The sequence below is a fragment of the Ranitomeya imitator genome, chromosome 4, assembly GCF_032444005.1.
Source record: "Ranitomeya imitator isolate aRanImi1 chromosome 4, aRanImi1.pri, whole genome shotgun sequence".
NCBI lineage: Eukaryota > Metazoa > Chordata > Amphibia > Anura > Dendrobatidae > Ranitomeya > Ranitomeya imitator.
Window position 1 is genome coordinate 311,567,106 of NC_091285.1, and position 22,901 is coordinate 311,590,006.

The following is a 22,901-nucleotide window of genomic DNA, read 5'->3' on the forward strand; positions in this document are numbered from 1 at the left end:
ACAGAGGAACGCAATGACATGCGTTCGCTTGTGTTTGCGCACGGGTCAATATACAGAAATCCCAATCAAGGAAATTCTCCTGGAAAAATGTTTCATAATAAACGCATGCACATAAACAACTCGAACGCATGCAAAAATGCATGCAAACGCTGCATTTTTTATCCATCATGTGTAAGTTGATGCAGATAAAAAACGCGGGGTTATCATATGTTTGCATGCGTTTTGCCATTTGCGGTTGCATACGAAACACTGCGGAATCAACCGCAAATGTGAACCTAGCCTTATTGAAGCGATCCTTCATCGAACGCCAACAGACTTTAATTCTCTTCACTGTGAAGGGGAAAAAAGGAAAAATGTAATTATAAAACAATGCACCTACATGAACAGGTTCACTGCTGCGTCAGACAACATTGCAATACTTACGAAAATCCTTTGTGGCATGTGGTGCGGCATGGTCCCAAGCACGGTGGCGCAGTGGTTAGCACAGCAGCCTTGCAGCGCTGGGGTCCTGGGTTCTAATCCCACCCAGGACAACATCTGCAAAGAGTTTGTATGTTCTCTCCGTGTTTGCGTGGGTTTCCTCCGGGCACTCCGGTTTCCTCCCACATTCCAAAGACATATTGATAGGGATTCTAGATTGTGAGCCCCATCGGGGACAGTGATGATGCAAAAACTGTAAAGCGCTGCGGAATATGTTAGCGCTATATAAAAATAAAGATTATTATTAAAGATTATTATTATCCAACAGCGATCTGGCCACTTCTTCCCAGAGTCGTCGGATCAAGGCCGAGACGGAATGATTCCGATCACGGGGGTCCCACAACGCTGCTCGCTCTTGCACAGCTTGAATAAGAACGTCATTATCGATATCCGGTTGTCCTTCCTCACGTTATGGAACCTATAGATGAAATACAAAAAAAAAATTTGTAAGTAAAACTGACAACAAATTCAATTACAACTCTAATAAAGGCTACTTACAACCCGTCTTTCCTCCTCAGCAATTTGAGGCCGACGACCCTGGGAAGAATCATTTCCACTCGACTGCTCCTGCTCTTCCGCACTGGAAGGTTCCAGTAGGAAAATACATGATTTAACACATGTATAGTATTGACAGTCAATACATACCAATCAGTAAATCAAATGTGATTGCATAATCAGTGTCATGTTTACTTTCGGAAGCTTCAGTGGAGGACATGTTGCAAGAGCAGGCAGGAGTCAATTGAAACTTGTTAAGAGCCAAACACAATGTAGCACAAAAAAAGAACAATGGACACCAATACTTACATTACAGGCAGTAGTCCAACAGCACAGCAGTCAGGCAGCACCAGGAAGGCGGCAGCACCAGGAAGGCGGCAGCACCAGGAAGGCGGCAGCAGGATCGGAGCAGCAAGCAGTCTACAAGGAACGGGAAAAATTAGTACAGAGTACAGACTGCAAAGACAAACAGACATTTTCAAAGTTTCTATACTTACATCCAGAGTCATGAGAGTAATGAAATTGCTGTATCCTCACCCCCTTTTATACCCCTTTGTTTTAGGAGTGGCTGAAACCAGTTCCTGGACATGTTCAGTCTGTAGTCCGCATGCATATCGAACACATGCCCTTGCTTACATATGCGTTCTCATAGACAGCAATGCGTTTTTTTGACGCACTCATCTGCAATCATCTGCACGTGCATGATTGCGCAATATTTGACCCCTCAAAAAATGCAACATGTTGCATTCGCCGGACACCGTGAATCGACGCATGCGTACGCATCCTCATATGAACGCATGTCACTGCGTACACCATGTTAAAGATATGTAGGCATGACGCATGCGGATCATACGCTGCGCACGCACAGAAACGCTATTGTGAACCCGGCCTAACAACTCTATATAATATAACAGTTTCACTTGTTGTATTGAAGAACTGAAGTTAACTTTTTGATGATATTCAACCGGGGGGGGTGGGGGAGGTGGGGGGGGGTTTGCGGCAGTGGTGGAGCAGCGGAACCGATGGCGGCAGAGGTGTGGCGATGCTGTGGCGGTGGCGAGTGCACCTGAGCGGGGTCCCTTCCTTAGGATGCCGGCGGCAGAAATGTGGCAACGACACAGCCGTGTCTTTGGCGAAACGCGCGTGAGGGCAGCAGGCTAGGATCTACTCCATTAATATGTGAGTTACAGCGGGGCACAGGCACTTTTTGTTTACTGCTTAGTTTGCACAGTATGCTCTGCAGCACTTTGTAGAATAAGATTACTGCATTAAGGTTCCAACTCATTTACTGATGATACCTACACCGGGCTGTTGGATTACTTATGCATATGTGACCTCTCTACTTATTATTCATACTCTTGCAAAGTGCTATATGTATATATGCTTTATGCCATGATAAACTTTACCATTAGCTCCTTTTCTGCATAATAGCTATTTGGATTTAATACTACACCCCAGCCTTACTCTGGTTCATTATTTCCCATTGTTCCTTCATTGGTAATGCTACTCTGAATTGATACAGGTTTTTATGTGATAAATTAATAAACTTTAGATGGTTGTTTAAAAATACTCTTCGACCTCTTCTGTGTTTTCAGACTCAGTGAGGTATTTTGCGCTATGGGATATATACTGTATGGCACTAGGACGCGTGATGTATACTTCTTGTGAAGGCTGCAGTGTATCCCACCGTATATCCACACTGAGTCCATCCTCTATGGGTCTACGACGATTAGTAATGCTTAGTCATGGCCTCCATAGTACTGTGGCCCTTGGCTCTCCATGCGTAATGATAGAGGGATGAGCTGGCATCCCCAGCGTAGCCGCTAAAGCCATATGAAGTTGGTTGCTGTGCACTGCTGGCATTCTTTAGCAGGAAGCCAATACTGGTGCCACGTGTGGATCATGGCTGAATGTCAGTCTGTGTATTGCAGTTGTCTATGTGTGGGCAGTTATGTCGCTGGAGGTTCCTATAGGTGCCTCAGTGACGTAATGGTCCATACACGGATCGTCATGCCACTAGACGAGCTCCAGGACTGCTGCCATACATGGCATAGCACTGTAGACTTGCAGCACTGGGGTCCGGGGTTCAAATCCCACCAAGGACAACATCTGCAAGGAGCTCGTATGTTCTCCACGTGTTCATGTGGGTTTCCTCCAGTTTTCTCCCACACTGCAAAGTCAAACTGATAGGGAGGTTAGATTGTGAGCCCCAATGGGGACAGGAACGATAATGTCTGTAAAATGCTGTGGAATTAATGGCGCTATAGAAGTGAATAAAATAAATAAGCTGCTATGTGTGCATTGGTCTTACAGACCACTAGTATCTGAGAGAGAAATCCTTGAGTCATTAACAAGTATTGCACCTCCATGCAGACAGTAGTGGAGGTAAAGTCACTTAGCACACGGGTATCTAGCAGGGAACTGATACATCTCTTCTAATTTACAGGCAAATGGTAGCAGCTATACAGATTGTCTTGTTCATTAGCTGCATTCTTTCCAAGTGAGCTGTTACACAAGTGTGACATTGAGGGAAAATATTTGCTAAATAAGTAAACGTGCCAGTGCCCCGGACAATGGGCCCGGATTCTGTATTGTCAGCTTCCCACTCGGCCGTTCTCTTGTCAAATTCCACATCTGCCAACTGCCCCAAGCTGAAATTCATTGGCACAAAAAACAAGTGTAATCAATATTCTGTATCAAAACTGATATACCGTATATACTGTAAATGCATTAGAGCTGGCTGTTAGTCAGTGCCAGAGGCATGGTTACTGCCACTGCTTGCTGATAGCCTGAGGTTACCGGGAGGAATAAAGTTCATTCCTCTCGGCAGTGGGACTCTCAGTGCCGACGCCGGGCAGCTTCAGAATTGTATTAACCTGCAGATTTATAGCGTTTTATTTTGCATGACAGGTTCCTTTAAAGAGTGGGACAAGTGCAATGTAACAAGTGTCATTTGGTCACTATTTCTCTCTGGTAAATTGTATCATTATTAGCATTTATCTCATTGTTCCTTCCCCTTAGGGTACCGTCACACTATACGATTTACCTACGATCACGACCAGCGATATGACTTGGCCGTGATCGTAGGTAAATCGTAGTGTGGTCGCTGGGGAGCTGTCACACAGACAGCTCTCCAGCGACCAACGATGCCGAGGTCCCTGGGTAACCAGCAGAGCACAGCGGCTGTGCTTTCACTTTCACTTTACGGCCGGCAGTCACTGAGTGCGGGAAGCAGACTGCAAGGGACCTGACGGACACCAGAATGTAAGTATGTGCTGTTTTTTTTTTTTTAGTTTAACGCTTGTAACCAGGGTAAACATCGGGTAACTAAGCGCGGTCCTGCGCTTAGTTACCCGATGTTTACCCTGGTTACAAGCGAACGCATCGCTGGATCGCATCGCTAGATCGCTAGATCGGTGTCACACACACCGATCTAGCGATGACAGCGGGAGATCCAGCGATGAAAGAAAGTTCTAAACGATCTGCTACGACGTACGATTCTCAGCAGGATCCCTGATCGCTGCTGCGTGTCAGACACAGCGATATCGTAACAATATCGCTGGAACGTCACGAATCGTACCGTCGTAGCGATCGAAATGTTATAGTGTGACGGTACCCTTAGAATATCCAAGTATCCAGTGTCCAAAGACATACTGATAGGGAATTTAGGTTGTGAGCCCCAATGGGGACAGGGATGATGATGGCAATATATAAGCAAATGTATTGTCGGACTGCACTCGGACAGCAAATATGCACCTGCCCTGATAGTCACATATGAGGGTTCTTAGGAATTCTCCTTCCCTTAACATCAGCCTATTTAAGATATATATATATATATATATATATATATATATATACATATATATATATATATATATATATATATATACTAGATTGTGGCCCGATTCTAACGCATCGGGTATTCTAGAATATGCATGTCCCCGTAGTATATGGACAATGATGATTCCAGAATTCGCGGCAGACTGTGCACATCGCTGATTGGTCGAGGCAACCTTTATGACATCATCGTCGCCATGGCAACCATTATGACATCTACATCGATACTGTGCCCGTCGCTGAAACAGAAACGTGAGATGTCTACGTCCTTTATGACATCATCGTCGCTGTGCCCGTTGCTGATTGGTCGAGGCCTGGCGGCCTCGACCAATCAGACGCGGGATGTCTACGTCCTTTATGACATCATCGTCGCTGTGCCCGTTGCTGATTGGTCGAGGCCTGGCGGCCTCGACCAATCAGAGATGCGGGATTTCTACGTCGATGCTGTGCCGGTCTCTGATTGGTCGAGGCCTGGCGGCCTCGACCAATCAGAGAGCCGGGATTTCCAGGACAGACAGAAAGACAGACAGACAGACAGACAGACGGAAAAACCCTTAGGCAATTATATATATAGATGTGTGTGTGTGTGCAATGGTAAAAAAATATGTTTTTTATATATAAAGCTTGTTGAATGCTGATCAATGTATAACTTGTATAACTTTAAATGCCTATTTGGAAATGTTGCAGAAGATGCACTTGGAGATGTGTGCGCGAATGGAGCCATCAACCAATCCCATTGATTCTATCCAGTGGCAGAATGCTTATTGCTTTCTTTCTATGCTTAGCTTAACAACATGCCTGCATGATGATATCACAGAGGGGATAACATAGGAAATAATTGCTTTTAGAAAGCTCCCAATTAAACAACTCATGCCATGAATCAGGTTTTCCACAATACTGAAGAACGCTTTCCCAAAAGTTTTAAATTGCTCACAGCTACGTGGCACTGAGATCCTCAGTGTGAGAAATGATTATGCTTCCAGACAATTCTATGGTTGTTTCTTTGTTTTTTTATGATCTGATACATATCATTACTTTTGAAATAAGTATGCCTAATATAAAGAAAGTATCATGAGCTAACGCAATCATTCTGCAGAATATTGACATATTTCTAACAACATATTTCTTTATCTGTACTTAGCATTTGATTTATGCTCCCTATACCCTCTGCTATTGTATGATTTCTACATTGGCAGGCCGTGTCAGTTTCCACAACATTTAGCCACACATCATAAGCTCTCCATACACATTGGATATCTGTCATTTTGCCCAACTTTCCCTTACACAAGAGCGCTGGCTCAGTCATGAGTGCCTGTGATACCTATGATAAAGCTGCTGTCAGACTTCTCTGGCGGTGTCTTATGTCAGGAAAAACAAATGCATTGGCAGCAACAAAATCATACAGAATCCTTCACTCCCCCAACAATCAATTGCGCAGTGGGAAAATACACATTAGATGGTTAGCTGACCCCGCCATTATCGACAGGTTTGGCTGAGATTAGTCTAAGGCCGGTTTCACACGTCAGTGGCTCCGGTACGTGAGGTGACAGTTTCCTCACGTACCGGAGCCACTGACACACGTAGACACATTAAAATCAATGCATCTGTGCAGATGTCATTGATTTTTTGCGGACCGTGTCTCCGTGTGCCAAACACGGAGACATGTCAGTGTTCGTGTGCAGTCCGTGTACCGTGCAGGAGACAGCGCTACAGTAAGCGCTGTCCCCCCCACATGGTGCTGAAGCCGCGATTCATATCTTCTGTGCAGCAGCGTTTGCTGTAAAGAAGATATGAATAATCCATTTTTTTTGTGGTTTTTCGTGTATAAAATAAAGGTCCATGTCCCCACCCCCTGTGCCCCCCCCCCTCCCCGGTGTTCTGAAAATACTCACCTGCCTCCCTCGTTGGCTGTCGCTGCTTCCTCTCCTGGCCGCACCTTCTACTGTATGCGGTCACGCATAAGGCGGTCCGTTACCGCTGGCATTAACCCTGCGTGAGCGGTGACTGCAGGGAGTATGGAGCGGGCGCCGGGCACAAACTGCAGGGGAGTAGGGAGGGATTAATCGGACTGTGGCCGTCGCATGACAGGCAGCTGCCGAGACCAATCAGCGAATGAATATCCGTGACAGAAAGAAGGAAAGACAGAAAGACGGAAGTGACCCTTAGACAATTATATAGTAGATATATATATATATATATATATATATACTGTATATATACCGTATATAGCACTACAGAGCACTTTATGTGTTACCACATTTATATTTCACTTGTTTGTTACTGAGTATACCTACTCTTAGATTAATCTTTATATTATCCTTACTATTATGACAATCCTCTGGTTTGAGTTACCCATATCCTGTCTAGTACACAAAGACTATTTCATAATTGGCAAGATACTTATTATGATTTTTGGCAGTTATCCCCCATTTTTCTCATTACCTTTGGTGTTTCATTCTTTTATATGGTCTTAAATTGTGTTGTCTGTATGTACTAAATAAAAATTATAGAATACATTTAGATGGCTTGCATCATAATCCTACACATAGTAGATTGGTTGCCCGGTCTTGACGAAATCATTGTGTTCGGCCACAATTCAGTTAATTCTTAAGGCTTAAACCTTCCCAGTCAGAGCAATTAAATGAAATAAGTGAAGTGTTTTGTTAGATAAAGACCATCTTTGTATAAGGGTATTATAACTAGAAGGTAAATGATAATCTGCTGATCGCTATGAGTCTCCGTAATGGAAACCCCACCAATCCTGAGAATGATGCTATGAAGTCCATCAGGGAGCAATTCACACCACTCCGTTTATTGATTATGGGATTGCCCAGATAGCTGAGTACAGTATCAAAGCTATATGTGGTAATCCCATAGTCAATGAATGGAGAGGATCAAATAATGGAAGGAAATAAGATGGAAATAGCCCTTTAAATTCTTGCATAATGTAATCGCACCACTTTCGAGCATGGACATGGCTAGTGTTACTCGTTCTGTTCATACAATCTTGCTTTGACAGCTTTGAATGAATTTTTCTTGTGTGCTTGTAGAAGTTCTTTCATATATGTCAAGCTATATTTCAGCCATAGTTTTCTTTTAAAATGACTCAGTTTCCATTTTTTTTGCTGTGATCACTTACACCTACTTGTTTCAACTCTCTGCAGAGCTTCATCTATATGAGTCGAGTTTTCCCAAACAGTTGTTAGGCAGCTGCAGGCAAGTGTACTGGAGTTTTCAGTTGGAACTTGAATCAATAGGAAAGAAAGTATGCGAAAAAAAAATGAAAATAGCATAATGTGTTTATGGAAATTTAGTAATGAAAAACAGTTCGGTGGAAAAAGTTTTACATGAAACAGAGCTAACATTGCAGCTTTTAACTTCATGCAAAAATCTGAAACCCTCTAAGGCATAGTGAAACTTATAAAATAAATAATCAGATAGTAAGTTAAGATGTTCGGGTATGTAAAGGGATTTATGTAATGCAGTAAAAAGTGTCAAATACTAAAGATCATCCCCTGCTACAACTTACTAAAGAAAGATCAGTGTTAGACATACTTCATGTGCTGAGATACTTCTTATACGTGAATTTATCCATAAAGTTGTATGGGCCCATCATATTGTTTGCCTAGGGAGGACCTTTTAGCATACATTTAGGTAATACACCCCATCGCCCATCGTTGACTACACTGAAATGCATAGATCCACTTCCTATGACGTGTGACCCATTTTAATTCATCCATTACTGAAATTAATCTATGGTTTAATAAAGGTATTAAAAACAAAATTGTGAAACAAGGGGCTAGAGAAGTGATAGTTTGTATATTAGTTGAACCAGTAACACAGTTTGTGTGTTGTTTAAAGGGAACCTGTCAACAGGATTGTGCACAGTAACCTACAGACAGTGTCAGGTCGGCGCTGTTATACTGATTACAATGACACCTTGGTTGATGAAATCTGTCTTGTAGTTGTTGTGTAATCTTTATTTTCAGTTTTGAGCTGATGATATGCTCGTGCTATGGCTTCTGATAGGTCACTGATCCCTTAGTGACCTGCCCCCTAGTTTGCATAATGAATATTGTATAAATATATTTAAAAAAAAAAAATCCCCTTCTGCAGACAGGTGCCAGCGGTGGCGCCTGCACTGTAGCATGATCGCACATATAAAGTATATGTAATCCTTTTCTTTCATGTTATCCATAAATTAAAACAACAGTTTGAAAATTACGCCAGCCACGCCTGCGCAGTAGCAGCTATCGGCGATCCCACAGCTGCTACTGCACAGGCGCCGGCGGCGCCATCTTGCTAGAGAAAAAAAGTCTTCCTCCAAGATGGTGCCGCCAGCTCCGGTGCAGTAGCAGGTGTCGGCGATAGTTGCTACTGTGTAAGCACCACTAGTGCCATCTTGGAGGAGGCAATTTTTTATCTCTAACAGAATGGCACCGCTGGTGCCTGCGCAGTAGCAGCTGTGGGATCGCCGATAGCAGCTACTGCGCAAACGCCTGCAGCACCATCTTAGTGGAGGCAATTTTTTTTTTCTCTAGCAAGATGGCGCCACCGGCCCCTGCGTAGTATCAGCTATCAAACTTTTTTTTTCAAGATTCATTCTGTAAACTAGGGGGCAGGTTACCAAGGTATCAGTGATCTGTCAGAAGCCATACAGATGAATACCTACTCAGATCACCACATGAAGACCCCCCACAGGCCGCCCTTGAGCACGAGCATATCATTAACTCAAAACTGAAAAGAAAGATTAAGCAACAACAACAAGACGGATTTCATCAACCATTTTAATTATCATCATATGATCATTCAGTATCATTTTAATTATAATGGCGCCGACCTGACATTGTCTGTGGTTACTGTGCACAATCCTGCTGACAGGTTCCCTTTAAAAGGTTTTACCGTAGGGAAACATTTTTTAACAAAAGGCTCAAAGTGGTTTAAAAAGTATAAAAACAACATTCACTTCATTGAAGGGGTTATCCAGGACTATATAATTTTTTTTTACTAAGGGCCCAAGAACTAACAGCCAGGTACTTGCTTACTCTCTGCCTGTTGTGACTGGCGATAATCTCTGCTGGCTCAGAGCACTTACAGACCAGAAGGATTCAGCGGCTTTCGCAGTTGTCAACAGAACAGTGGCTTATCTTCCGCTCTGCTTTGTTGCCAGGACTTGACTGTCGACATCGTACTGATTGACAACTGGCTCCCTGCAGTTAGGGAGCGGGGAGCCGTCTGTGAATCAAAATTAGATTGGCAGTCATGCTCCATTGACAGAGAAGTCCAGAAGAAGAGCTGGTCTCTTGACATTGAGAGGCTGACTCGCCTGCATTAGAGGTTGGTGACCGCCGGGTAGAACAGGCAGGTAGTTCCCTCTCTTAGCAGCTACCTGCCTGTTAGTTTTTAGGCTTATAGTAGAAAAAATATAATAGTCCTGGATAACTCCTTTGACCCCCTCATGACTCCTGTTCTAATTCTTAAAGGAGTCTTATATCTCCCATTTTGACAGGCAGCAAATGACAGAAAATCTCTCAGCCAATCACTGACAGAGGTTGTTCGCCAATGTGGCTAGTGATTGGCTGAGTGGATGTTTCCGGACACTTCCTGTTTGTAAACATGGAACTAAAAGTAACCAGTAAGCACTGGAACAGGAGGGAAAGGATCGGTGAGGTAAGTATAGCTTCTTTTCACCACTTTCAGACCCTTGCCGCTAGACAGTTAACTATTTTAAGAGTACAGAGGCTAAAATGGGGATCCATGTTTGAAGTCCCCATTGGTCTAAATAGTGAACATATGGTTCCGTTACATACGTTTGGCAATCTGCGAATCATCAAACTGACATATTTACAGAGTTTCCCTATTCTTTACAAGAACCCACAGCCTTTTATTTCTGTGGCTCATTGTGAAGGCCATACTTGTGACTCAGAGATCTCTTGTCCTGGTTATTTCCAGACGGCTTACCTGATACTCTCTGCTGGTTTACGGATCCATTTCAGCAAACCTTCTTCATTATGCAATAGTTTCTATCGTTTCGCATTGTTGCTAAGAAAATATTATTTATGAAAACATTGAAAGAATTTTTCTTCTGCGCTTGTCTACTGATAAACTTCTAATCTACAACTGAAAGGAGGAACATTCCAATCACAGCTTAAGGTGAAAGTGTTTCATTCTGTAGGGAAGATGATAAGCAGTGAATTTGGCACTTACAGGTCATGGGCAATGTTTCAGCAGCAGAAGGTAACCAGACAGTAAATTGTTTCATCTGGAAGAACAGTAAATACCCAATTATGTAAACTCGCAATTGCTTGGAAAAACGCAGCCCTATTTAGATTGCTAGATTATGTTACCTGTATGTTAAAAATGTATCAACAACTTTACAGATACATATTTAATATATGGTTGATACTGGAAAATTGTACTTCACCTCCCACCAATTATTACACATAGGAACAATGGGTAACCATCTACTCAAAAGTAACTGCTGTCCTAATTTTTATTCCCGAAATCAGTAGTGCATATGAAAATAAGCAACTTTGTAATATATCATATCAGAGAAATCTGTTAATTTCTCCTCCAACTCTCAATTCAAAGTTAATATGTAGAATCCGTATTCATTGAAGACAGATTTCCCCATTTTTCAGACAGGAGATGGCAGTTGGTGCCCATAAGATTCTATGGAAAGGGATAAGGAGTAAGGAGCTGAAGACAGATATGGACATAAGTTCTCCAGAAATGACAGTTACAGTTCTCCGAAGAATCTTATGACCACCGATTGTCATCTCCGATCTCAGTAATGGGAAAATCTGTATTCACTGAATATAGGTTTTACCTATGAATTGAGAATTTTAAGAATAAAAGATCAGTCCTGGAGGAGAAAGAAGCAGATTCCATTGATAATATCTGTTACAAAGTTGCTTATTTTCATGTGTGTTATTGATTTATACATCAGTCTTTAAGTGCTACTTCCAAGTAAAACCTTTGCTTTTGACCAGTACTCATAAAATCCATGAGTTGATTTTTATGTAATGAGAAAAAGATCATTTATAATCAGCTATTGCCTAATTGAGGATAATTTTTAAAAAGTCAAGAAATAAAATGTAATCACCACTGAAGGCAGAACAACTGTGATTCCGGAACATTTTAGGCCCTGTCTATCAAATTTCGAAATCTAATGGATGACTTTCTTTTCTTTTTCTCAGTAGACCTTGCTGTCTTTTTTTTTTCTCCTAAATCCACAGCTAAGCTTAAATGTATTTGTTGGGAGAGGGTTCTCTCAGATGTCCGTACTCCAAGGAAAATGGATTGTTCATGGTGGATTTTTCCGTTAATTATTTTTTCCCCTTCCTAAATCACCCAAGACGAAAATCACCAGAAATAACAGCTTAGAATATTTCCAATTTCACACATTTTTTACATAAATGTCTCCCTCCATTCAAACTGGCATGAGGTAGGCCCCCAGAGGTGGGACCCCGTTCATCATACAGTCATGGAATATTCTGTAGATGGGCAACATGTTGGGTCAGTGATTAGCACCGGTGCCTTGCTGGAGTCCTGGGTTCAAGTCCCACCAAGGTCCACATCTGCAAGGAGTTTGTACGTTCTCCACATGTTTGTGTCGATTTCCTCCAGTTTCCGTCCAAATTCCAAAGACAAAAGTGTAGATTGTGAGCCCCAATGGGGAAAGTCTGTTTTAGCCAAAATATAAAAAATGAATACAAGAACACTGGCTGCAGTATAATGGATGATTTTCATTACCACGTACAGTTGGGGGCATGCCTACATAACATCAGCCATGTAGATTATGTTTATGATTATCTTGATTTCCATAATTTCCTGAGACTTGTATGACAGTAATGAATTGCGGAGGACAAACGCACGTGAGTTGAGGGACTTGACGTACAATAAACTAGTGGCCATCTACATCCTAATATTTAGTTGTCATAAGCAAGAGCTCTGCTTTATGTACACCGGATGACAGCGCTGTGGATGGATGGCATAAACTTTGCCCTAGTTTGGAGTGAAAGATTTTGTTCCATATTAATTCTGATCCAGTTCCTATTTGAATGTTTGCGTAATATGACATCTACATCAAACCTTGAAATCTACGAGAAGACTTCGGATGGCTTTTAATCTGCCACGTACTGAGCTGTAAGACTAAACCAAGATAAAGCAGATGAGAAGTAATATAAACACGCATATATCATTTCTTCTGCTCTTGTAAAACAATATTTATGATGTACGGGACTGAATACATTTGAACGTGATGCTAAGGTGTTTTGACAGTTTTCCCAGGCCCCGCCATCTATTTTAAGGACTCAGGCCAGATCTGTGAGTGGGACGTAATGTTGGATGGAAGAGTCCTTTCTGAGCTGTGACTATGGGAAGGGTAGAGTTCTACTGGTGTTCTGTGCCGCTTGCAGACCAGATGGAGTCACATTAAGACTAAGAGATAATCTGTCACTTGTCATTAGCTCCTGTGAAGGAATGCACATGAAAGGACGTGGCACTGACTGTAACGCATGTTTGGAAACAGATCCACGGCCAGATGAAAACGTATGAAACACACACAAGAAATATTTCACTAGAGCACAGCTTCCGGATGTCATCAATAGAAGTCTTCTCTTATTATTAATATTTCCATAATATGCAATATTGTTGAATCAAATACAGAGTACATTGTCAGAATGTTGCCATTAATACCCTTTATAAGGAATCCTGTCAGTAGAATCAGCCCTCCCGAACCATCTAAATGGGGACGTAGGTCATAGGATGCTGAATAAAATTATACTTTGAGATCTGCGATCCGATGTCTTATTTCAGAGAAATCCACTTTTTTTTCTTCTATGTGTGTGTTGTAAAGATGTCCCTGAGAATCTGCCTCCAGAGCTTATTTTAAGGTGATAGTGTGAGACATGTAATGACTGACAGTCTGCTCTCCCGATCTACATGTCTCACATTTATAACGAAAGTTGAGCAGCTGTTCACTTTTATGTGTCTGAGCAATTGTCCAGTTGGCCACACTGTGCTACCAGAAAAAAATGGTGGCTACCTCTCAGTTTGTTCCAGATGAAAAGGTGTTTTTTTATCTTCACATAAAAAATAATAAACAATAATAATCCAAATGAAGGTAATAATTGAAAGTCTATTAAAAGGTAAAAAAAAATTGAATTTAGCAAAAAAAAACCAAAAACAAATCATGTATAAAGGGGTATTGCCCTTTTCTGCACTTAAGCATCTTTTTTTAACTCAGCCTGCGACTTATTTAATAAATGTTCTCAGCCACTTCTCGTTTATTACAGTAAACAATGGCAAAAGTCATTTTCTGTAGCTTGGGTTATATTCCCCATCATGTGCCATGCTGGGAAATACTTTCCACACTCTGGAACCAGTGTAGCACCATAAACTGTACAAAATAATTAAAAATATAAATACTGATGCGTTGATATGCCCATTAATAGTATCTCTATGTCTCTCCCCACCACCACGCACACATACACACACTTTTGATGCTGTGTACATCATGTATTTCAAATGAGAAAATGCCATGAAAACCGCATTCAAGAACTGTGTCTTATGCATGCACTGCTGCAGTCACAATTTTACACAGAATCATTTCCAACAAATACTTGCGTAAAAAAAAAAGACAAGGCTAATCTCACCAAACCCACATGTATCAGCATGTTGCATTTTTGGGTCATTGTAGTTCTTCTCCAAATGTAAATATAACCTTGGTTCAACATATTTCTACTCATATTTACTCAGAAGAAAGCAGAGCAGAACCATCATCCAATGAGGGTAACCATTGTACAGTGAACAGTAAAAAGGGTAACAATGTTTTGAACTTTTGACTTCCAGACTCCATATCTCACCATCCACTATTGCTTTGATCGTGAAACTGCCGTCATTTTTAATAGACAGTCATCTTGGCTATCTCATACATAAATTTGACTTGCAGTTATTTAGCATATGATTAGTTATGCAGATTCTTGAAATGTCGCTGCATTGTTACTGTTTTGCTCCTGGTTGTGGAAAAATATTTTTCTTCCTGTGTACCACAAATTACAACCTGTTCTCACATTCCCTAATAGCTCATTGTATTATTAGGTTGATTCCCAAGTGAAAGGTCATTGGTTTGAATCGAGTAACAGCCATGAAGAAAATTTCCCAAGAAAAGAGAAACAGCATCATCCAGCTCATCGATAGAGGTCTATTGGCCCAAAAACGTGCCAAACTGCATTATGTGATCGCCATCAGAGTTGGAAGAATATCAAATGAAGTCCGTCCATCCATTCAGAAGCCAAAAGGTGGACATTCAGGCAAAATATCGGAGTCAACAAGTTGGCTCATCCCAAGGTCTATCAGTTCTTGCACGACAAACATGGCCATGGAGGTGGTTCATATGCTTCATAATACTGAGATCATAGAGGACTATGCAAGCACTGTGCGATGCATGTTACACAAGCGTGGAATGGTGGCCGAAAAAAGGAAGCCTGAACTTCAAAATTGTCATAAGAAGCATTGGTTCGAGTTTGCAAACAAGTATGAAAAGTTGACATTTAAAGATTTGAAGCTGGTGATTTGGAGCGATGACACAAAAGTCAAAAGATTAGGCTCTCATAGGTGAAAATGGGTCTAAAAAACAAGGGAAAAAAGGGCTAGAGGATTGAGAAATTGAAGGAAATGTCAAGTTTTGTGGAGGAAGTCTGATGATATGGGGTTGTTTCACAGCCAAAGGTTTTGGATACTTGACCAGGATCGGTGGTGATCTCAATGATTTATGTGAGTTTCCTACAAGATGAGTTAATTCATACACTCAAATTCTCTTTGCATGAAAAGGGCGATATAGTGTTCCAACAGGAGAACAACATGAAGCATGCATTGATACTGCCAAAGAAATAGGTCAATGACAATGAATTAGAGGTGCTGGAATAGCCCCCTGTTGTGAATTCCGCTCTTGGGCTCCCTCCGGTGGTTGTAAGTGGCACTTTTGTGAGTTCTGCTCTTGGGCTCCCTCTTGTGGTTTCAAGTGGTATGGCTGCTCCTTGGAGTTAGCTGTCTTCAGCTGCCTCCACTTATCGTCTCTTCTGCTCGGCTATTTAGGCCTGGCTTTTTCCTTCAGCCAGTGCCACTTGTAAATGGTTCCTGGTTGGATTCACATCTCTTTGGATTTCCCTGTTATCCTGACCAGTTCAGCAAAGCTAAGTTTTTGCTTACTCTTTTCTGTCCATAGATTGTGGACTTATCCATTCTGTGCTTTCTATGTTTGTCCAGCTTATCAGTATGAAATAATTCTGTCTTGCTGGAAGCTCTGGGAAGCAGATTTACCCTCCATACCTTTAGTCAGGTGTGGAGATTTTTTGTAAACTCCGTGGATTTTTTGTAGTGTTTTATACTGACCGCACAGTATTCCATCCTGACCTATCTATTTAGCTAGACTGGCCTCCTGTGCTCATCCTGGTTTCATTCTGTGTATGTCTTTTCCCTCTCCACTCACAGTCATTATTTGTGGGGGGCTAATCTATCCTTTGGGGATTTTCTCTGAGGCAAGATAGCTTTCCTGCTTCTATCTTTAGGGGTAGTTAGCTCTTAGGCTGTGACGAGGTGCATAGGGAGAGTTAGGAGCATCCCACGGCTACTTCTAGTGTTGTGTTGAGCTTAGGGACTGCGGTCAGTACAGTTACCACTTCCTTCAGAGCTCGTTCCATGTTGCTCCTAGACCACCGTATCATAACAGCCTCCACAGTCCCTAGACCTAAACCCAAACACTTGTGAGGGAAATTACAGAAAAAACTGTATACATACCAAAGTGAGTCGACTAGTATGCACCAACTTTGGTAAGGTGTAGCAGAGACCCGAGATCAAATTTTGGTTGATACCTGTTTGAATCTGATCGAGAGCATACACAGAAGGATACAGGCAGTGTTGAAAGCCAAAGGTGGCTTTACTGACAAAATAAAATTAAAAATTTAGATCTTTAGAAGCAAAACAGTAACAATGCAGCGGCATAATAAGAATCTGCATAACTAATCATATGCTAAATAGTTGCAATTCAAATTTATGTATGAGATAGCCAAGATGATTGTTTATAAAATGATAGCAGCTCAAGTTCAAAGCAGAAGTGGATGGTGAGATATGGAGCCTGGAAGTGAAAAGTTCAAATCATTTTTACCCTTTTGCTCTTCGCTGTAAGCTCTTGTAGACTAGAAATTGATAAAATCTTAAAACACTTAAAAAGGATTGTACATCACATTGTATGCATGTGATAGCCGATACATATACGTATATATATGTATATACACTGCTCAAAAAAATGAAGGGAACACTAATATCCCACATCCTAGATATCACTGAATGAAATATTCCAGTTGTAAATCTTTATTCATTACATAGAGGAATGTGTTGAGAACAATAAAACCTAAAAATGATCAACGTAAATCACAACTAATATCCCACAGAGGTCTGTAGTTGGAATAATGCTCAAAATCAAAGTGGAAAATGAAGATAAAGGCTGATCCAACTTCAGTGGAAATGCCACAAGACATGGAAATTATGCTCAGAGGTGTGTGTGGCCTCCACGTGCCTGTATGATCTCCCTACAATGCCTGGACATGCTCCTGATGAGGTGGCGGATGGTCTCCTGAGGGATCTCCAACCAGATCTGAACTAAAGCAGTCTGGTGCAGCGTTACGGTGCACTCCAGCCACATGAAGTTTGGCATTGTCCTGCATTAGGAGGAACCCAGGTGTGGTTGGCCCTGGGTTCCTCCTAATGCAGGACGATGTCAGACTTCATGTGGCTGGAGTGTGTCAGCAGTTCCTGCAAGATGAAGGCATTGAAGCTATGGACTGGCCTGCTCATTCCCCAGACCTGAATCCAATTGAACACATCTGGGACATCATGTCTCGCACCATCCACCAACGTCACGTTGCACCACAGACTGTCCAGGATTTGGCGGATGGTTTAGTCCAGGTCTGGGTGGAGATCCCTCAGGAGACCATCTGCTGCCTCATCAGGAGCATGCCCAGGTGCTGTAGGGAGGTCATACAGGCACGTGGAGGCCACACAACTGAACATCATTGCCTTGTCTTGAGGCATTTCCACTGAAGTTGGGTTAGCATATAATTTGATTTACCACTTTGATTTGCAGTATCATTCCAAATCCAGACCTCCATGGGATATTCATTTTGATCATTTTTATGTTTTATTGTTCTCAACACATTCCGCTGCGTAATGAATAAAGATTTGCAACTGAAATATTTCGTTCAATGACATCTAGGATATGGTATTTTAGTGTTCCCTTTATTTTTTTGAGAAGTGTATATATGGAGAATTATTGCTGTCAATGGCTTACATGAGGAGAAACATCTCTAAGAAGTTACTTGGTATTTTCTAATAAACTATGCATCCAGCTGAGTAATTTATGTGAAGGAAGGATGGTCATTGCCAATTCTTTTTAATGTCTGCTTACAATAAAATGAAAATGAGATATGGAGGAAACAACAAAGCTCTCATTTGCGCACATCTAAACAAAAACGGAGGAAGTCATTGGTTACAGGGGCCATAGCTTTACAGTTTCTTTCATCATCAGCCAGCAATTGTTTAAAAAAGACAAACAAACAGCTCCCGTTATTACTTTGTCTAAGTCTTCTTCTGTTTCCTTATCCCTTGCTGCACAGATTCAGACAATTCCTGGGTATGGGTTGTCATGTTCGCTAATATGTATAATCACAAGGACAGAAATGTTTAGTTTACACAGTTGTGTAACGTATCAGGACTGTATAACAAAAAATTCCTGGGGTCTATGGATTGTTATCCCAGTCCTTAAAAGAACCTCTCACAGCATGTTATAGGATAGGAGTAGCTGGTACATTGATGTATAGTTTTGTGGGAAAGGATTTAATATTACCTGTAATTTATACATTTATATCCATACTTTCTACGTTTAGGGGTCCAGTGTGTGCTCTAACTTAGCTATTGACTTTTGTCTGTATGGACAGTTATACATCAGAGGCTATTAGGCACAGACTAGGACCTCCCGTTGGACTCCTAAACATAGAAATAGCATTAATAATTTACAGGTGATATTAAATCTTTTTTTTTACATACGGTAACTATATGTCAATCTGGTAAGATCCTCCTGCTCTTTACTGTGTATTAAGTCTGTTAGTTCTTTGTAAAAGTCTTTATTCTAGAAAACAGTGGTGGTCTGAGATCATAGACTTCACAAATCTCATCTTCATAGCAATCTATGACATCTGAAGAATATTTTGACTAGATTTCCCCTGTAATAACAGATCAGCGTTCCCAGTGTCCCAGTGATAATGGATGTGAACATGTATAGACAGGCACACTACAGCACTATTGTGCACTGCTAGTTATTGGCTTTGGGAAGTGTATCTGCAGAAGGTAAATATCAGTATCCCATGTGTATGCATGTAGTACCATAGCTATTATCTCAGTCATGTGTGTACTAGGGAACATTGAATTGAGCTATGACAGCAGAATGTCAATGAAAAATAAACATCTTATGTATTAATTTTCTGTTAAGCAGACATATTTCTTATCACTCTTTCCAGAAGGGATTTAAGACAAAACATAAGTGCTGTACAACGCTTCAAAGGGTATTCCAAAATCATAAATTAGTTTAGCTAAATGCCAAAGAACCAATACTTGCCTACTTATCGCCTCTATACCAGTGCCACCACTCTGTTTCTCTCCAATAATCCTTTTTTACTTGGTGCTGGTGTTCTGCAACAACTACAACAATTTCCTCCCCTAAATGCTTTATGCCACTAGCCAGCTGAGGCCGGTGATTGGCGACAGTCGTTACATGTGTAAATGGTACATCTTCACTGCAACCAAATAAAGAAAAACCAGGGGGGAATCACTGGACGGGTGCCAGGTATAATGACTGAAAACAGGTTCTTACCTTGTCACATTGCCTTCTTTTGGCCTATTAGGGTCTTTAAAACCTCTTTATATATAGCCTTGAAAAAATTAAGTTTTACCTTTCTACTTAAAGTTTAATAGGAATCCAGAGAAGAGAAATCTAACTCAAATCAATATTTGGTGTGATGGCCCTATTCTTTCAAAACAGCATCAAAGTATCACCTTTTCCAGTTACATTTGTACACAGTTTTTGAAGGAACTCTGCAGGGAGGTTGCTCCCAACATCTTGGAGAACTGACCACAGATCTTTTGTGGACGTAGGCTAGCGCCTTCTGTCTCCTCATGCAATCCCACACAGATTTATTAATGTTGAGGTCATGGCCCTGTGGAGTCCATATCATCACTTCCGGGAATCATTGTTCTTTACCCTGAATATAGTTCTCAGTTATGTTGGCTGTATGCATGTGGTTGTTGTTCTTCTGCAGAATAAATTTGGAGCTAATCCAATGCTACCCTGAAGGTAATGCATAATGGAAAAGTTTTTGCCTGGCTGTTTAGCACTACCTCCATGCCAAGTTCCTTCAAATCCTATGTGCAAGTGTATTTAGAAGAATTGATGCTACTTTGAAGGTAGAGTGCAGACACACCAAATATTTATGTGTTTTAGGTTTCTGAATTGTTCTTTCAATTTGCATTTTGTTGATTGATAAAGATAACTATTGGCAATTCTACTTTTGAAAGCATTCTTGCTTTACACGTCTGCATAAATTTTTGCACAGTGCTGTATATCTAAAAATCGAATATTTAAACTAAGCTTTCAGCATAGGGTGTCTTTACAGAGAATCCCCAATGTCATCTCAAATGCGATCAGTGTAGGCATCATTCATTAAAGGGGTTAACTACTACTTTTATATTGACTTATTTTTAGGGTAGGTCATCAATTTAAGGTCAATTGGGGTCCAACACTTAGCACCCCCATTGATTGAGTGGAATAGCACTGCTTAGTACACTGTTAAGTAACTATTACTGGGTACTGCAGACTAGCTCTTATTCTTTTCTATGAATATAGTAAATAATCACTCATAAGATGAGGTTTCAAGTGGTCTTTTGAGTAACTGTATTTGATTGCCAACCTTGCATAATCCCCCAAAAATTGCCTTACCTTCAACCTTAACTAATTTTTACAACTGGCATATAGTGATTAAATATTCGGCACAGATGGGCTGACTGAATAATTTGTAAATTACTACTAAAGTAAATATAAGTTTTTATTTATTTATTTTTGGAATTGACTTACTCCGCTCCATTAAGTGGATATTAAAATGCAGATGACATTTTCGGATGGCCCGACATGTCTGAATGTTATTAGGATTTTTTTTTTTTAATAAATTGAAAAATGTAAAACTTTCATACTAATAAAACATCAGTAGCAATTCTGAGAAATAATTCATCTAAGATTCCCTTTGATGTCATTCCGAGGAAATGACAGCTTCCTTAACCATTATAGCAGCTTGTTTTATACTGTTCCATTTCTCCATCAAACTTAAATAATTTTACTAAGATCCCTTGCATTGCTGATGGGCAAAATGTGTCGTCTTATTCTGATTACATATGACTTACTACCTCCGCTGATTGAGGTGAGGCCCTTAGACCATCTTCGTTAACTAACTGAGGGATACTCATTTCTGTAATTCATCATGAAAAATATTATCAAACTAAGGATTTGATGGGAGGAAAATATATATGTAAATTCTGGAGCGGTCCATCAGAGATGTAGCTAAAAAATTGGATGGAAAGTCATTTGCTAGTTCCCATGTGTAGCAGCGGCTTATTTGCAATTTTATTTGCGATATAGATTTACTTATTTAATATCAGATGAAACTAACTTTGCAGATTATTATGGCAATACGAATTTAATGATTTTTCTAGCTGTATAATTTGATAGGCAATTCTGTAACCTTTGAAATAGTTCTCACTAGAGAAAAAATGTGAACTCAGTCTGACCAGTTTGTATGTGTTAACTTTATCAACGGATATTGTATTTACTCATCTGTCAAGATAAAACCAAATGTTACTTTGTGTTTCTGGTGCTGGGACCAAACTTTCACATTAACATATTTTCTAGAGAAATTAAAATTACATAACTATAAGACATTTATAGCTGATGTTGAAGACTAAATATATTTGCTCTTTCATTACCACGATGTAGACACTCTCATCGGAACAAAATATGTTATTTTTGCCGGATGGCCCCAAACCCTTTCATCAGATATTGACTATCATGGGAGAATTGAGGTTCTTACGTCTATAAGTCTATGTCATCTAAGCCAGTGTCATTGTAATCTTACCTTAGAATCAAGTGGGATAGAAGAAAAGGTAACTTTAGGAGACATGATAACATAAATATTGGAAGCTTATTTCGGTATGTCCACACCTTGTACTAAGAGTTCTGATGGAAAATGGAAATGTTCTGATTACTATAGGGTAGTTTATAAATCAATCGGGAATATTTTTTTATAAATTTGTGGACTTTAAGCAAAGTAATAACAATGTGCAACAGCTGTTTAACTCAATAGGGGTTTTGGTTGTTTAGATTTTATCCATCATGTTGGTTACACTGGTCCTGGACAGGTCTTTGTGACTTTGCAATAAAGACTAAACACAAATTCGATGTGTAGTCCGATCCTACAGCCATGCATTACTTCCTTCTATCTGCCCTCTATTCTACTATATATTGGAAAGAGGCAGATGAAGCTCGGTAAAATGGAACCATCAAGACACATGGGGCCAAACTCATTATTGCATATGCACATTTTTTTCATCAAACTTTTGGTGTTTTGTACCTTTCTTTGTTTATACCATTTGCACCTTTTTTTTAAATTTCCATTTCTGTCTTTTTGGATTTTATATCTGTTTGCCTGGTTTGTTTGTTTTTAGTCCACCATTGTAGGTGGGGTTTAGGGTTTCCAGATGTTTTTGCCTGATTGATTATTTATGAGTTTTTGAAAAGTTGCAAAATTTGTCAAAAATGTACTCCTGTCTCCTCCTGGAGTGATTTTATGTAAATCAGGAATTATCAAGCAATTTTTCAGTCAATTTACAAAACGTGCAAGTTTTTCTCAAATGGTTAAAGACAGCTAAAATAACATTTTATGACACTGCTCAAAATATAGAAATTGTTTGTGCCATTTTTAAGAAAC

The 22,901-nt window shown here is 40.5% G+C and overlaps 1 protein-coding gene across 2 annotated transcripts in view; it reads left to right on the forward strand.

The window, feature by feature from the left end:
* CAV1 (caveolin 1) overlaps positions 1–22,901 on the forward strand; it is a 94,405-nt gene that overhangs the window by 69,132 nt on the left and 2,372 nt on the right. The gene's annotated exons all lie outside the window — the stretch shown is intronic.